General features: G+C 42.2%; 1 protein-coding gene across 26 annotated transcripts in view; it reads right to left on the bottom strand.

Moving 5' to 3' along the window:
• Positions 1-8,089, bottom strand: part of NRCAM (neuronal cell adhesion molecule) — a 150,853-nt gene extending 142,764 nt beyond the window's left edge. For all 26 annotated transcript variants that reach the window (XM_040550921.1, XM_040550966.1, XM_040550911.1 and 23 more), the window contains exon 1: positions 7,965-8,089. The gene's annotated coding sequence lies outside the window, so the exon portion shown is untranslated. The remainder of the gene's footprint in view (positions 1-7,964) is intronic.
• Positions 8,090-17,610: the final 9,521 nt, after the last annotated feature.

The following is a 17,610-nucleotide window of genomic DNA, read 5'->3' as shown; positions in this document are numbered from 1 at the left end:
CTTAATCTTAGGCCTATGATGTTAATTTTTTTCCATAATACTCTCAGAAGCAAATTTACATGCTCTAAAGGACATAAGTGCTGTTAATAATAATAAAAAAAAGGAGTAGGAGAACATGCAAATGCTAGGGGGATCTTTGTAATAACGTGAAGGTTAATTAAGACAGAATTAAATTATTCTTTAACTGCATGAAGAAAAAACTATCAAGAAAGGGATGGAATTTTCATTTTCAAATGAAGATGGACATGTTCCTGGAAAATGTACTTGAATTAAAGTTACTGGATTCAATGACATGACGAACTGTTCTTCTGGATTCCATTTCATGAATACACCGCCACGGGTCAGTTTTAAGCAGATATATTTATTTTCATCTTATACTGACAAAACGTAACATTATTTAACATTTATTATAGATGCATAGATCTTCCTATATTATTTATTCAGTCATTATTTGCCTTGTATTTTCATACGCACAGTCTAAGGATTTGTTTTGCACTCAAAAAAATATGTCTGCCCTCTGGTGGTCAAGCTCACCTTCATAACTTCCCCAAATTTTCACTTTTTTCCCCCCCTCCCAAGTTACAAGTGCATTTTATACGATTGCCATATACAAAGTCTAACGGGTTGTTTAGCTTTTAGTCACCTTGGGCTTCTTTGCTTTCTAGTTATGTAATTGCATGAATTTCAACTTTAACATGCAGAAAGAGCACACAACTTAAGGTGTTGGTTTTATCAGCATCTAGAATCAAGTTTAGGCACCAACTTTTAAAACACAAACTACAGGGAAATGGAAAACTTACAAAGTTTTCCTGTAACAACACCTCAAATTTCAATTTTTACTGATATTGTATATTTGGTATTGTCTAGGAGATATTACATCCTGTAATACAATGAAATGACAGCTATGAGACTCCAAGGTCTATAAATATGTGAAACATTTCTGACAGAAAAGATGGGATATTTAAAAGAGGATTTGCACATTAAGGTGTCAGAATTACACTATATGCAATGTCACAGAAGTTTCTGTATCATGCAAGACCAACGTGGACAGAAACATTGTTAGCAATGACAATTCATTGTCTGTCACCTTGTCATTAACACTACTCTTCTGACAGATACATTAATTCATGTGACAGAGGAGCAGTCATGAAAATTCCTCATTTACATGATATTATATATCCAGCAAAAACTTAGTGAAGACTTTTTACCCAGCTCTAAACCTTTGTCTTCACAGAAGCAGTAAGTGGGATTCTCTCTCCCTCTTTATTCAACACCTTTAACAGCACGAGATAAGGTAGAAACCACACATACAGTCTTCAAGAAAATTCGAAATACATTTTGTATGGAGAACACAAACCACCGAAATTAGTTTTGTTTGTTGGTTTAGGCACCAAACCAAAAATCTACTCATGAGCAGATAAAAGCAAGTCAAACAATAGATAAGGTACAACCAATTCCAATGTGAAGAGCAGGTTCCTTCACACACCACCAAACATCCTTATGATATTACTTGGACTGGGTTGTTGTAGGAGTGGTAATTTGTCCTCAACAGCTCCAATCCAAACCAAACCTATGCTAGTGCAAATGCCATATTATTTTTGCCTAGTAAGTGACCGTGGATTCTCTGCAACTACCCCAAGAACATGTTCTCCCCTTTCTACCTTCATTGACAAGATATGCCCAATCTTTCGGGGTCTCTGAACTTAAGTTTAGACCAGTAATAATTTAGTAGGGTGGTACACAGAAGCAGGAATCTTTTACCTCAGGCAAGAACTCCATATCCTGTCCAACTTGACAGATGACAACGCTCTGGTCTTCATGACTTACAAACCTGATCACTGCAATACTGAAATGATTCCCCACACACCCCAGAGAAAGCCACAGCTACCTCAAAATGTGATAACCCCAAGGCTATGCAACACATCATGGTGTAGACACTGGCACTAGTTTCCTGCCCTGGCTTTTAGTTTTACTCAGAACTTAATATTCAATCTGTAACTATGCTGCTATCTTTCCCTGAACCAATTTAGCAACAGCAAACAAACCTAATCACACTGGAACCATTAAATTATTGGTAACTGAAAAAGGCTCACCATCCATAGCAAAAACAACTCATCACAGCAGCTGGACTCAGAACACAATTACTACTCCAAGACACAAGAAGGACAATAAGTCTCAGTTTATCCCATGCTACATGTAATATTATTATTATTATCATCATCTCCATTTTTGTTATTTTCTCTTTTAATGTAGATCTCCCTTGCTGGAAACTCACTCAAGTCCTATAAAATTTTTAAAGAAAGGAAAAGGAATATATATCTCCATTTTCTGAGCTTCCATTAAAAAAAAAAAAAAAAAAAACATCAGAACAGATTAAAAGCTAGTAAAATAGTTAGCACAGCCTCATCTCATCTCACCTCACCCAAGGTAAGAAACAGATTTTGGTAGTATGTGGCCATGCAACAAAATTACCAAATTCAGCCAAGCTAAGAAAAAAAAGATCTCTTCCATTTTCACAAGAAGAGCAGCAACTCAAGGGGGTTAAACTTGCATTTAGTTCATCCAGAGACCATAGCACTGGTCTACAAGCAAGGAGGCTGAGAGGAAGAACCCACAGATATCACCTTACTCAAAGTGGCTCTGACCAAGTCACTAGACCTCATTATCCCACCCAAAGAGTAGCCCATGCCAAGCCCACCTCTCCCTTATATCCCTTGAAAATTGTGATGAGGAACGGACATCAGATACCTCCTGTATTTTCCTTGAGATGTGAACAGCAGCAGGGTAAGCAACCCCACTTTTTAGTCCTTCTACCTCTTGAAGCAGAGAAGATTGTCTATCCTGCTACAAAGGGAAACTTACAGCGTATGAGCCTACTGGTGAAATTAACTTGAACAATCTTGCATTTATAAATACTCTTGAAAAGCCCTTTTAGTAAGTGACAGAAAATATGGCATACTTAATGTTTTCTTTCAAAATGCTTGATTTGATATATTCTAGAAAAAAAAAATCACCAATACTAAGGAAAAAAAAATATCTTAGTTTTCTTCTGTTCCCTTCAAGCACTTGATTTCCCTCCCTGCTTTTGACATGTTCTTCAAAATGCTTCCCTCCCTCCGGATTGTTTGCACTTCCCACCTCACACCTAGGAGCTATCCCCTGCTTCATCCCACACGCTTTTGTGCGCAAGTTGTACGCACATCCCCTAGCTATTCTGCTGCCGTCTTTCCTTTAAGACTTCCAGAGGATTTTATTCCCAGCTATCTCATTTCTACCACTTCTTTCTGATGAAAAAGCCCGTAACTTCAGGCAAAAGCCCGATTTTATTTATCCTTCTACTCATACAGTAGTCCTCCTCATGGATTTCATTTATAATTCATTATCTTCTTCAGCCTCTCGGTTTGCATTTAGTTCACTTCCACTACCCTACAGTACAATATTCAGCTAGAAGACTTCCCTTGGCCAGTATCTATGCACAGGCTGGTCTACTCCATGGTGTTATTCTCCATCTGCAGAATTGTTTCCCAAACACAGGTGTCGTACTACAGTTGGCTTTTGCACCAACTCTCTGCGATGCCTTTGCATACACACGCACAGAGCCCCACAGGTTCATGGCACTGAAAGAGCAACTCCTTCATACGAGCTGTCAGAATGAAGGTGGACAAATGCAGCAACACTGAAGACAGCAGAAGGGAAGTTAGAGGTGAGACTTATAGTTCAGAAAGACAAAAAATATCCATACTCGTATAAACACTCACAGCTCCACACTGAGGTAACAGCCTGTAAAGGACCGTGGCATGTTAATACTTGGGTGGCTGTCCAGGAAAGCTTAATTAGTGGCCAAAGACCACCCCACACCCACAGGAAGTCATGGATCATTCCCTTTTCCTCAACCAAGTTGTTAAACAGTAGCAATTACACATTTCAAGCCCCTGGAAATTAAAAGGCCATATGTACCTAATGGGGCAGACTAAGTGCTGGGACACCCACGTTCCCACTAGGCGTCATCCAAAGTCAGCAGTCTCACACACAAGGATTTACAGAATTTGGAGACTACATCAATACTAATTCTGTCTGCTCTAATTGACAATTTAGACAGCCAGCTCCTTTCTAATGTGTCTGTTCTTTAAAGTTATCACGTCCTTATAAGTTGAACTGGCCCTTTTTCCTTGCTTGGCTATTTTCGTGCATCTGAGATGCTCTGCCTGAAATGCTGCTTTTTATATAAAGTTTCGTTGCTTAAAGTAGAATAGGGGTACTGTGAGCTCTTACAGAAACATTTTATAATTCAAGCTGTTATGCTTCCATACTGAAAAGTTAACAAGGGGAAAGCTGTAATCGCATTATGAATCGAGCCATTTCAAAACCGAAACAGTGTAGGAAAACAGTGTATTCACAAAATGAATAGTAAGATACATTTATCCTGATTCATACAGCAAAACAAAAAAAAAAAATTGAAAGCCTCTTACAACAGTTAATAGAGGATCCAGATGAACATTTCTGTACTTATTCAACATTTACTAGAAGGGAGAAGCTAGAGAGCAATCCAGAGAAGTATTTGCAATGCAATTAGGCTAGACAAGCAAGCCTGAATGTATGCCAGCTGCAGGGGCCTGCCCTTAACTCACAATCAAACGTCTAGTGTGTTGCACACTGTCTAGCATCAGCACCTCCGGTATTAGAAGTCTCATCAGATATGGACTTGTTTACTGAACATCTTAATCGGGCTCTGAGCACATACCTAGCTGCACCTTCTACCAGTCCATACGCCAGTCCATCACCGTCTGTCACTTTCAGCTTCCACAGATAGGAAAATTTCCGTTCAAACAAGCGCGTTCGGCTCTCAAACTAAGCTATCATTCACATTTCAATATGAGACTTGAATTCCTTTTCAGTATTCTTCAGCTTTGACCCAGCTCTACCCCCTCCTTCACTGAAAAGGGCAAAGACAACAGCCCAGCAAGTGGGACAGGCAAAACAGACCTCCTTTGTTCACTTTTTTCCTTCCAGTTTTCTATTGAGGTAAATAACTGAAAGCTCAGCCAGCCTTCAGTAGCTCAGAAGAAAGCAATATAGCCAGCTTGCAACTATGTTTTCTTGCTTAACGGGCACTATGACAAAACTTAGGGCTCATCCCGTTAACCTTATTAAGGAAGACTAACTCTTCTGAATATTGTCTGTTAAATAAAAATATTAAGGGAATTTGGAAAATGCATAAAGTTACAGTATCTTTAATACTAAACTGAATAGGCAATAAACATACATACTAATTTAAAATGCAACAAATTATCACTGCGGAGAAAGTATAACTGAATTTTTTGAATGCTATCAGCCCACTCAGGAAGGCAAAATCAAATTCATTGCATATTGCCCAGCAGACAACCTCCTACATCATTCCCTCAGCTTACATTACTGAGATGTACTGTCTCTGTATGGCTTCCCATTTTACCAGCTCTCGTCATGAAGCATAACAGAATTAACATACTCAGTGAAAATTGAATAGCACATTCAGTTTATCGTACTCTTCAGATATAATGGAAGTTAAATAATTACAGTTCAAGGTGATTTGGGACAACTGAATAAAACTAGAGAGAACAGCAATTTTACAGCTGCAAATTACAGATTTGTTTTTTAGGCTGACTGAGCCATCTGAGCTGTGCAGTACTCTGTTAACAAAATCTCAAACCCTGAATATACTCAGTATGTTTTATATCCAGATACTATGGAGATGCATTTCACTAGAGCAAACAAGAACGGGGAGAGTCGTATTACATTTTCCTGACTTGAAATCGGAATCCTCAAACTAATAAAAGCCATCAATTAGAGCCACGCTTCATTAACTTCAAGAAACCGTAATTCGGTTACTAATGCTTCTGCCGTCACCTTTTTGAGCAGCTGAGAGAAAGACCAGAGCACAAGAAGCTATTAGTAGATATGAGTAAATATCCAATGGATTTGTAATTTCATTTCATGCCTGACAATAAAGCCCATTTTAGGAAGTTGGATTTACATGCCAGAATCCTTCTTCGCAAATAAGCTCTGTGGTATATGTGATAAATATTATGCTTTTGGTGAGAAGATGAGGAATGATAACTAAGGATCAGATTCTGGTGATCTCATTCACCTTAACCATTATTACTTCTGAGTATTTTCACCATGACCAATAAGACTAATTACAGAACTGAGACACTAATACAAGTAAAATTAATTGTGGATTTATTCTGCGAGTTGTGAAGAGGGTTTTAGTTCCATCATTAAGACCAGCTGGTACACACAGACACATCATCTAATACTGACACACAGCTGTACGGTTTTCCTTGAGCTAAATCTCCTTTGCACAATCCAGAACACACATTCATTCAATGGATGCTGAGTTCTGTCAACATCAAGCCATTTTTGTTGTTGTTGTTGTTTGGTTTTACATTCAGTATTCTCAGAACATACTTTCCCACCTCTACACTTATACAGTCTGACAACTAATTTTGAACACCCAGGAGAATTTCAAAGTGCTTCTAAATTCAGATAAATGACTTCTCCACAGACTTTGTTAGCAAGCTCTTTAGCAACTCTGGTGCCTTGCTTTGCAGTTCATGTTAAAAAACAGCCATCACCTAAAGAAACGCCTGAAGTGTATACATACAAGAATTATCACACAGATGAGACAAATACTGAAAGATACACAGCTTTGTGACTTGCAGGTCCTTTGAGTTAGTGCATAACACTGTAGTTTCTCTTTCCAGCTGACATCCTTTGCCAAAAATACCTGCAAGATGCACGTTTTAGCACAAACACTGCTCTAAAACTTAACCTGAAGCCCAGATGCCTTCTGACGTTGCACAGCGACCCACTCCACACACAGCCCCATACAACGATAAGCCTTGCACTATGACATCGATCATGCTAAATCATGGAAGACATTGAAATGATAAATATTGCACCTGTTAGAGTCAATGAAGTGTTTTTTTCAGGTTTCATCCACATTTCCCATAGCATACCTAATCATTAAGAATCAGAATGTACTTTAATACTCAGAAACAGCGAAACAAATAGACAGGGAACATTAAAGACAAAAGGAAACCCAAGCAGTTAATACCGGCTTCTTGACTCGGAAGGAGGTTGGGCTGAACAAAGAGCGAGGAGGTGGACATTTAGGGATAGAGGACCTCCTTACCATGATCTGCAGACCCCACTGTAGGGTTACAGATTGCATTTCCCATTATTTTATCTAGCTAAATGCCAGCTAAGGAACAGCACTCCTTTTGCAAGGTGTCTGCACAGAACAGCCCTAGTGACGGGGCTGAAGCACACCCCTCGTGAACTTCACACATTAAACACCTTGGCACCAGGTAGCGTTCACACTCGGGTTTAGAGGCACTTCAGCCTCGGAAACTGACGCACCCACCCCAAAAGTTTACCCTGTTGGGGCTTTTTGAGCAAAAAAGCGAGGGGCATTCGCAGCTCAGGCTCTCGTTGCCATTTTCTGCGCCGGTTCGCAGCGGACGGCGGCAGCGCAGCCCCCCGGCCCCTCGCCTCCCCCCGGCTCGCCGCAGCCAGGTGCGGGGCCGCGCGCACGGCGGGGCCGCGCACAGGCGCGGGGGCGAGCCCGGGCTGCCGCTGCGGCTCCGCTTCAGCACAGACAGCTCCCGGCCGGCGGCCGTGCGCGAAATGGCGACCTGCCGGCACCGGGGCGCGGCGGCACGGCACGGGACGGGATGGACCCGGCGGAGGGACAATGCCGGCGCCCCTCCGCGACGCGACGGGCTGCGGCCACCCGCACCTGCGGCCACCAACAAAGCCCCGCGGCCACCGCCACCGCCGCCGCGTCCCCGCCAGGTGCCTCCCTCCCCGCGGGCACCCCCCGACTCCGTCCCCGCCGCAGCGCCGGGAGAGGCGGCGGCACCCCCGGCAGCTCCCTCGCCCGCCGTCGGTTCACCGACCGTCGGGACGGGCAGCCCAGTACTCACGGAAAGCCGCTGCCCCTCCGCACGGGGAGAAGAGTCGAGCGAGACCTCCTCCTCCGGCTGCCCGGCGAGAACAGCGGCGGTGGCAGCGGCGGCAGGCGCGCTCCCGCGCCTATCACCTCCCCGCGCCCCCGCCCCCGCCGTACCGCGGGGCGCGCTCCCGCGGAGGGAGGGGGGAGGAGCGCGCTTGCGCGCGGCGGGGGCGGGGCAGCGGCGGGTCTGGCCGCGGAGCGGGTCCCTCGCACCTGAGGCGGCGGGCGACGGCCGCCATCTTGGGCACCGGCTGCCCAAGAGTGGGTGGTTGTGGGGCTGTGGTGTTGGTGACCATTGTTTTAGGCCGGCAGTGCCCCTCTGAAGGGGCTGTTTTAGCTAGTTCCCAAACTAAAGAATATAAATTGTCGTTTGATGCTCAAGAACAAACAGCCCTCTCCGACTGGGTAGCGCTGCCCCATGTGCGTTTTGCAGGGTTCCTGCAGGAATTTGGCACCTGGGTGCAGTCGGTTAAGGAGAAGCTGTGTGAGGCTGCTTGGAGATGAGTCTCGGATGGTGACTGTTCCATGTCAGCCTTTCCTTGGCCAAGCATTACACACCTGCACCATGGCTTCCCCTTCACATCCTGCCCATCATTTCTTGTGCAAAGTCAGACAGCTTTTAAATACTGCTCTGAGGCTTCTGTAGGCTCAGTGCTGCTCAAAATTAATCGAAGTCTGCATTTAACACCTAAATGTGATTATCTGCCACTGGTAGACTTGCTATCAGCCACTTTAGGGGTACCCTTTTGTGCAAGGTGGTGACTTTGATAGCGTTTAATTCTTTATTATGGGCTCCGGGAAGCAGCCCTCAAGGTGAACTCTGCAGTGATAACTTAATAGTGCGAAACGCAATGCCCAAGCTAAGCAAAAAGCCCATATCCCACATCTCCACAGAAACCCAATTTCGACTCTGGCAAGTTAAAGCTGAACAGCTGACCTACTGGAAAACAACACTCTAGATGAATAACAGATTCTATAAATGATATAGCACATGCATATAAATATCCAAGGGATAAACAGTAACTCAGGCACTACTGCTTCAGACTCTGGAGATATTCAAGCTCCTATCAATCTGATGCCAGGATATTATTGTTTGAGACCTGAATATGTAAAGAAGATTAGATGGATGTGAAGAAAATCCTTTTTATAAAGAGAGGGAAGTAAGTGCTTGAATTTACTGTCTAGCCCTAAATGTTCTTTATTTTTGTTTGCTTACATTTATTCTTACTGTCAAATTCTCATATTTGCAACTAATTTATTCAACCTTAAATACAAAAAAAAAACAACTATGGTTTAAGTAAACATTATGCAATGTGTAAACAGAGCCTAAAATATTAGGGTATTGCCTTACTTTGCTTCCAAGGTGCTGTGTTTCATAAGGAGAATATGTAGCCAGTCCTGGCTTTGAGAAAATGTGGGCATAAAATGCTTAGAGAAGCGTGGTTTCTTATACAGCTGTCGTTTTGCATCCTTGCCCGCTTCCCAGGGGAACATGGCGAGTCAGGAAGTGTACTGAGGAACTTCAGGGGAAAGACCTGAGTTGAAATTTATTTTTTTTTAATATAGAAGCTAAGATTTGGTTCATATTTGGATGGTAGAGGCCACCTATGTTGGATTTTATAAGCACAAACCAACTGGGCTATGGCAGACCACTTGGTGCAAGTTAGACCACAGAAACCAAATAAATGAAGAGGTATCACTGTTGCGAGGAGGAAACAACTCTGCGTTGATGTATGATGAAGCTGAAATGTTGCAACTGTAATGATTACACACTTATGATACCCCATAGAATTTGAATTCCATATTTTTTGTATTACTGAGATAAACAAACATATACATTCAGTGTCATAAGGCATAACTTTCCAAATGCTGGCATAGATACGATTATTAGTAAACAAGTAAATTCAAAGGTTTCTGCAGCCTTTTGCAGAGTAGGAGCTACTTCTGCTGGTGACAGCATCTACTGCTGTGGACCAGTGCCATCAACATTGGCAGTAGCACCAAGCAAAAAAGAAACAAGTGGGCTTGTTCCATAAAAATGCAAGCAGAAGTTGTGTGGCTGAAGGCATATTACATTTGAGAGTCATTCTCTGCTGCCTTGCATCATCTCTGGAGTCATCATACTACTTGTAGCATTTCTCCTTAGTTTGCCTGCTGCAATTATATTCATGAATGAGCATTTCCAAAGCAGTCTTCATGTTACATTAATAACAACCTTGATTCATTTAGCTTTCTACCGCTATCCTCTATATTAGAAAACATCTGCTGAGTTCGTTGTGGTCTCTGATTAGGGAAACAACGATCGGGTGCATGACACAGTCATTTAATCAATACACAAAACAGATACACATACACATGGTTGCAGTACCGTGACACAGGAAAAGCTATCAAAAACTTGTCTGAGGTAGCTGTCAGTCATGATCTGGACATTCACAAAGTGTTTTTAGGAAGAAGTTAGCAACTAAAATATTCAGAGGGCTGGTAGAGTGGAGGATACTATAGCGTTAGCTGAAAAGAATTCTTTGACATTTTCTTCTTAGACCAGACCTTTTTAAGGGATATGGAAAGACATCTTGCGTTGTTCATCTCACCTAACTTTAGATGTCTACTATATCAGTGTCTGCATCTGAGCTAGTCACTCTCTCAACTGAGCATAAAGGGAACCAGAAATAGACACTTCTAGCGTATGATTCATCTAACCTATTTTAGATGTCTATGCTAGGATGAGCTGAGCTGCATCCTAGAAATGCCTGTTTCTCTCCATTGACTGTAACTGGACCAGCGGGTGTCTCGTTCGGCTGTGAATGTCTACATTTCAAGAGTCTACATTTACTAAGCTGAATGCCACCTATGGGATTCTAACTTGAGTTCTGCCACTGTTCCACTTGGTTTTAGGTTTTACAATGGTGAATGGAGCACAGTGTGTCACTTCAAGTACTTTACACAAAGTAAAGCGGTGAAAAATACCTGACGGAATGTACTGAAAGTCAGGAAAATTTAGGCTAATCTTGTTCGGTAGATTATGGGGCCTTCCCAGTTGTAAACTGAACGGCTTTTGAAATTATTCTAATATATTTATTGGCATGTCAGGTTTCTTTCAAAGGACCTTCTTATATCATAATAGTAAAATAAATACACTTACTGCTGGACGAATACTTTATTTTTTGGAAGCTAGTGCTTACTTACTATTGTAGCATAAAATGTGAGTATTTCTAAGCAGAAAAGAGACCAAAGGCAACATCAAAAGCTTAAGCAATGATGTCTAATGTTAAAAGCTGCACTGCTTGGTATACGGTAACAAAATCAGCCTTCACAGAGGATGTGTTTTGATGTAAAATATGTTGAGAACTAGGCTAGCAAGAGAATCATACAGAAAAGACATTGCACAATAGTGTACTGATATGTTGTCAAGAATTGAAAAATAATACTTCATTTTAGGCTTCAGAACTATTTTCTCACAGGATGATTCGTGACTACAAATTGTACTGCCCTGCCTGATACATAAGCTATCATTTAGTCTTCTCTCACAAGAAATGCATAGTTCTTCTAGCACCTAGGGAGGCCAGCAGGCTAAGTAAAGACCCGGTTATTGACAGCCATGCCAAAATGTTGTGTTTTTAATCTTGCCTTTTTAGGACTTCAGATATTCCAAGCTGCTGTGAAAATTCACTGCTGCCAAGCTGCTGCCAGAAATTCACAGGGCTGAAACTTCCTTCAGGAATTTGATGTTTGAATGCAAAATGGAAGGAGAGGATCACGTTCTCTGAGGAGCAGATGGAGAGAAGGAGCTGCCAGTGCTATCACCTGTCCCATCTTCCATTAGCTTGATCTTTACAGTGCTGAGGAATGAAGCAGGAAGTCTAGGTTCAGTTGTCTCCTTTGCTTCATTTCTCACACACCATGGACAGCTGTAATTACAGGATGATATTACCACCTTGGGTTTGTGTGCAGCTTAATCAATCAGATGAAAGTGCTTTGAAAATGCTTAAGAGAGGAATTTGGGGTTGTAAAAATTGAGATGAACACCCAAAAATGCCAAAATATGCAGACCACAGTACTTTTTTGGCCATGCTCAAAAGATGATCTCAAGGGACATAAAGGACCTTTGGAACTTGTCAGGAACTTGAGAGAAAAAGGATTACATAAAATACATATTTAATGTGATCTGTAGCTTGCTACAGAAACTACAGCCATTTTTGACAGCTGTATGATGAAATGGCAACATGATGAAATGGCTCAAATCAATGGGAATTGGATATTGATTTCAACAGGATCAATTTTATCTGGCATATAATCAAAGGAAGGAAGTCCTTCACACAACAGACTAAACTTTATGAAAACACCAAACATGGTTTGAGTGAATGATGGGTGTTCCCATTTTTCCATTAGAAGAGATTGGCTGAGTCTGTGAAAAATCTCTTACAAGCCTAATTCATGGTGCACGATTCTTGAAAAGCTGCTTCCACAAAGATCCAAAGTCTACAGACACCAGGCAGCTTATCCGAGGGACTTCTGAAGGGCTGAGTACTAAGCAGCTCCATGTTCAAAACCAGGAGCTTAGAATTAAGCTTGACCTTGTGATTTAACCTGTTCCATCCTTCTGCTAGATGTCTCAGGGGTTAAGAGAGTTCGCTGGGGAGTTCTCCACTGTGGAAATGAGCTAGGAATTAATTCCAAAATTCTGGAAAATGGTTAATAATGACTATCAGAGCTATAGCTATAGCTGCTCTGATGAAACTTGATTCTAATCCACCAAATGTTCACGCACTTTATTTTGCATATACATAATGTGAATCACAGAATCACAGAATCACAGAATTGTCTAGGTTGGAAGAAACCTCCATGATCATCTAGTCCAACCTCTGACCTAACACTAACAAAACCTCCACTAAACCATATCACTAAGGACTACATCTAAACGTCTTTTAAAGACCTCCAGGGATGGCGACTCAACCACTTCCCTGGGCAGTCCATTCCAATGCCTAACAACCCTTTCAGTAAAGAAGTTCTTCCTAATATCCAATCTAAACCTCCCCTGGTGCAACTTGAGCCCATTCCCCCTCGTCCTGCCACCAGGCACGTGGGAGAATAGACCAACCCCCACCTCTCTACAGCCTCCTTTAAGGTACCTACAGAGAGCGATGAGGTCTCCCCTGAGCCTTCTCTTCTCCAGGCTAAACAACCCCAGTTCCCTCAGCCGCTCCTCGTAAGACTTGTTCTCCAGACCCCTCACCAGCTTCGTTGCCCTTCTCTGGACTCTCTCGAGCACCTCCATGTCCTTCTTGTAGCGAGGGGCCCAAAACTGAACACAGTACTCGAGGTGCGGCCTCACCAGAGCCAAGTACAGGGGGACAATCACCTCCCTAGCCCTGCTGGCCACGCTGCTTCTTATACAGGCCAGGATGCTGTTGGCCTTCTTGGCCACCTGAGCACACTGCTGGCTCATATTCAGCTGCCTATCAACCAGTACTCCCAGGTCCTTCTCTGCCAGGCAGCTTTCCAGCCACTCATCTCCCAGCCTGTAGCTCTGCTTGGGGTTGTTGCGCCCCAGGTGCAGGACCCGGCACTTGGCCTTGTTGAACTTCATACAGTTGACCTCAGCCCATCGCTCCAGCCTATCCAGATCCTCCTGCAGAGCCTTCCTTCCCTCGGGCAGATCGACACACGCACCTAACTTGGTGTCATCTGCAAACTTACTGAGGGTGCACTCGATCCCCTCGTCCAGGTCATCGACAAAGATATTAAAGAGGACCGGCCCCAGCACTGAGCCCTGGGGGACTCCACTAGTGACCGGCCTCCAACTGGATTTGGCTCCATTCACCACAACTCTTTGGGCCCGGCCATCCAGCCAGTTTTTAACCCAACGAAGCGTACGCCAGTCCAAGCCGCGAGCTGCCAGTTTCTTGAGGAGAATGTTGTGGGAAACAGTGTCAAAAGCCTTACTGAAGTCAAGGTAGATCACATCCACAGCCTTCCCCTCATCCACCAGGCGCGTCACTTGGTCATAGAAGGAGATCAGGTTCGTCAAGCAGGACCTACCTTTCATAAACCCATGCTGACTGGGCCTGATCGCCTGCTTGCCCTTTAAGTGCCTCATGACGACATTCAAGATAATCTGCTCCATGAGCTTCCCTGGCACTGAGGTCAAACTAACAGGCCTATAGTTCCCCGGGTCTACCCTCCGGCCCTTCTTGTAGATGGGCATCACATTTAATAAACTCGAAGAATAAGAATTATATATATTATTATATATATATATATAATATTATATATATATTATTATATAAGAATAAACTTAATAATTTGCACACACAAACACACACACAGAAATACAAGCATGTATTTAAACCTTTTCAGGTGACAGAAAAAGAGCAAGGCTGGTGAAAGAGTAAGGTCTGCTCCATTTCCCAACACATTAAATTTGAATTTTGGTCACATGTAGTAAGGCTTAGAATGAAGGAAAGGTTTTGCCTAAGAAATTGAAAAGAAAGAGGGAAAATCTTCGGTGAAAATTTACATCAATTAAGTTTTTGAAGTTATCCTTTAGTCTTGAACTAGAAAAATGCCCAGATAGCTTTTCTAGTCTTGCTTTCTTAAGATACACCTTGTTCTCTAAGTCTTTTGGATCTTCTGAGGATGAGATTGCTTTTAAATTACAAACACACTGTTGCCCTAAAGGCTTATGTTTGGATTCCTTGAAGCAACTTAAGTGAGAAAATCTCTGGATAAATTTGTTGGCTCTACAAGGTTCCCAGAGGAATTCATCGGTGAATTGCAGTTCATGGTCCTTATCGCTTTCTGAAAGCAGATGATAGTGAACAGTCAGCATTTTTTTTCTGAATAACCAAACAGATTTCCAAGATTCTCTTGCATTGGTCATCAGATCAGGATAACTGTATTTTTAAAGGTCCAGAAAACTATAATTACTTGAGCTGAAAGGCTTCTCACTTTGTGTTTGTTAGTCCAAAATACAAAAGGAAAAATGAAGAAAAATCTGCCCCTGAAGATGTGCTGTTCACACAGGCCAAGCACCCAGGATAGGTGGAGAAGCAACACTTGCACAGCCCGTCACCTCAGTAACAATCTCGACTGTAATGCTGTGAGTATTCTCAGCTTTAACTGGGGGTAAGTTTGGTTAATACTTCATAGGGCCTGTCATAGTCCAAGCACCAAATGGTGTTTAGAAGATGTGATGATCACTGCTAATGCTAATTGCAATTGCTAATCACAAGCCCTTTGGGATGCCTAGAAGAGGAGGTAAGGTCCCCCGGAATGTTCTGGTGCAGAGCAGTTGTATTAACCTCCAGGTAGGAGCTAGGAATTCAGAAGAGTTCAAGGAATCTGTCCCAGACAGATGAATTACTTTGAAGGACACAGAAAGAAATTTACTCAAAGTATTTAACATGGAACACAACCAATGAATTAAAACCATTGCATTCAAGTATCGCAAGAAGTATATACACATTTAACAAAGGAAAAGGGATTTAAAATGAAAAGGTGCTGAGATGTTCAGAATGCTGACAGGTGACATCTTGGTGGAAATAATTCTACCCATGCTTTGGAAATTAAGTTTAGGTGCAGTCAGGCTGCAAAGGTCGTGTTGCATGTGCAGTTGGGAGCCTCAGCATAAACAGGAGGAATACGTTTCTTTCATCCTCTCATTCCTAACAGAGAGTTACACTAATACATAAACAGCAAGCATAGCTATTTAATTATACAATTCTGTCATTAGCAGATGAGCTTCTGGCCTGTATTTTTGTATTTTGCTTGATCATTTTCAGTTTATGTTATACCAGCATAGCACTTCTTGGTAAAGCAACCAAATGCTCCAGTATGTCCTCTTCTGCTTGATCTCCCCTAGACCCCTGCCCTTTGCAGCACAGTCTCTGAGCTTCTTTATTTTTCCATTCTTTTCTGGGAAGAGCACGTTCCTTTCACTAACTGAAAGAACATGACACGAGTTCTGAGAAGAATACTGGAAGTGAGTCTTCTCTGCCTCACTATTTATGAGAGATACTAGAAGAGCCAGTATCATACAGCAATCATTGTGAAGTTTGGGTATCTCCCAGCTATGTGCTGCTTCTCACTAAAATAAATGAAAAACCTTACTTAATGACACATGATCCTTGGTGTTCACACTTTCCTCCTACTGGAAATGAGCCCTCTTCCAGTGCGTGTTTCTAAGATTGTCAGTCTTCCATTCTGTAACTACCCGTGCTCCTTCCAAAGTGCTCGGGCAGGACTTAAGCTTAAAGGATAATCATTCGCCTCCTCTGGTGCCTGCTCACCTGCTTGCTGTGATGCGGACTGCTTCTGGACTCCAGCAGGTTCCTCAGCTCAGGGTTCCCTTGAATATTTTGAAAACTTGCAGAAAGAGATGACTATAATTACAAGCTCTACGCTCTCAGATCAGATGGTTGAAGTGACAGAGCACAGACTATGCAATATTTGGGCACCAACAGTGGTGCGAGGAAATTTTCTTATTTTACCCAAACTCTCTAATACCAAATGAATTTTTCACTTCCTTAATAATAAAGGCAGATTGGGAGCAAACCTAAAAAGGTAAAAAACACACTTTTGTTGCTCCTTGGCACCGTAAATCCCAACCGGTGACAAGCAATATGGCCCAGGCTGGCACTTGCTTTCATTGGTCTGGCAGGTGACTCTGCAGCTGAAGGCAAGGTGGGTCAGCCAACCTTTGGAGAGGTGATGGAAACCTCTGGATCTATGGCACCGACTCCCTGACTTCTTCATCTAACACAGTCCCTAGAATGGAGCCAGGAGAATGCCTGTACTCCTTATTTTTAACTGGGTATGGAATACATACAGGATTTGTCTATATGTGTGCACACACCTTTTCACTATTTTCCACTGCCATGTATCACAGAAACGGGTTTAATCTGAGTCTCCTTGCCTGTTTAGATATGCTACGTAACCATTTCATTTAGCACATTCAATAATAATTTCCACATTTGATATATGAATATCTGCAATCAATACACAAATGAAATTGTGGCTTACTGTTTCAGCCAGTGCTTTCAAGCTAAATAGATTCATGTCAGCTAGGTTTCTCTTCAGAAACTTCCTATATATATTACCTGCGATATCAGTGGTTTTTTTTTTCTTTTTTTTTTTTTTCTGCTGATCTTCCATTAGTTTCTGAAGTTAATTTTTATTGTGATTAGGGAGAAACCTTTTACCACATCCAAAAACAATCCCTTGGCACAATCAATGATCTGTTCTTTTAGCAATGTAATAATGATTTTCTCAGTTCTCCAGTCATCTGTTGTTCTGAGAAGCATTTGAGCTCAGCTCAAAGTTTTAGAAATGCTGTACTGACATTCTTGAGCAGGAGAGACAAGGCTAATGCTTTTTGTTGTTGTTGTTGTTGTAACTCTTTTATCATTCTTTGTTCTATGGCACAAATTCAAGAAGTAACATGAAGAGAGCTGTCTTAGGGAAGTACACTCTTGTCCAGAAATAAACAGAGAAATGGATGAGCACAAAGGCTGTTCTATAAGCCATTTAACTATTGTCTATAACAGCAGCATTAGGTTTCAAAATTAGGCATGTGGTCATTAATGAAAGTGCTTTAAAATACACAGCATTAGAGGTAC

Source organism: Cygnus olor, chromosome 1, assembly GCF_009769625.2.
Source record: "Cygnus olor isolate bCygOlo1 chromosome 1, bCygOlo1.pri.v2, whole genome shotgun sequence".
Taxonomy (NCBI): Eukaryota; Metazoa; Chordata; class Aves; order Anseriformes; family Anatidae; genus Cygnus; species Cygnus olor.
This window is presented reverse-complemented; position numbering and strand designations above follow the sequence as displayed.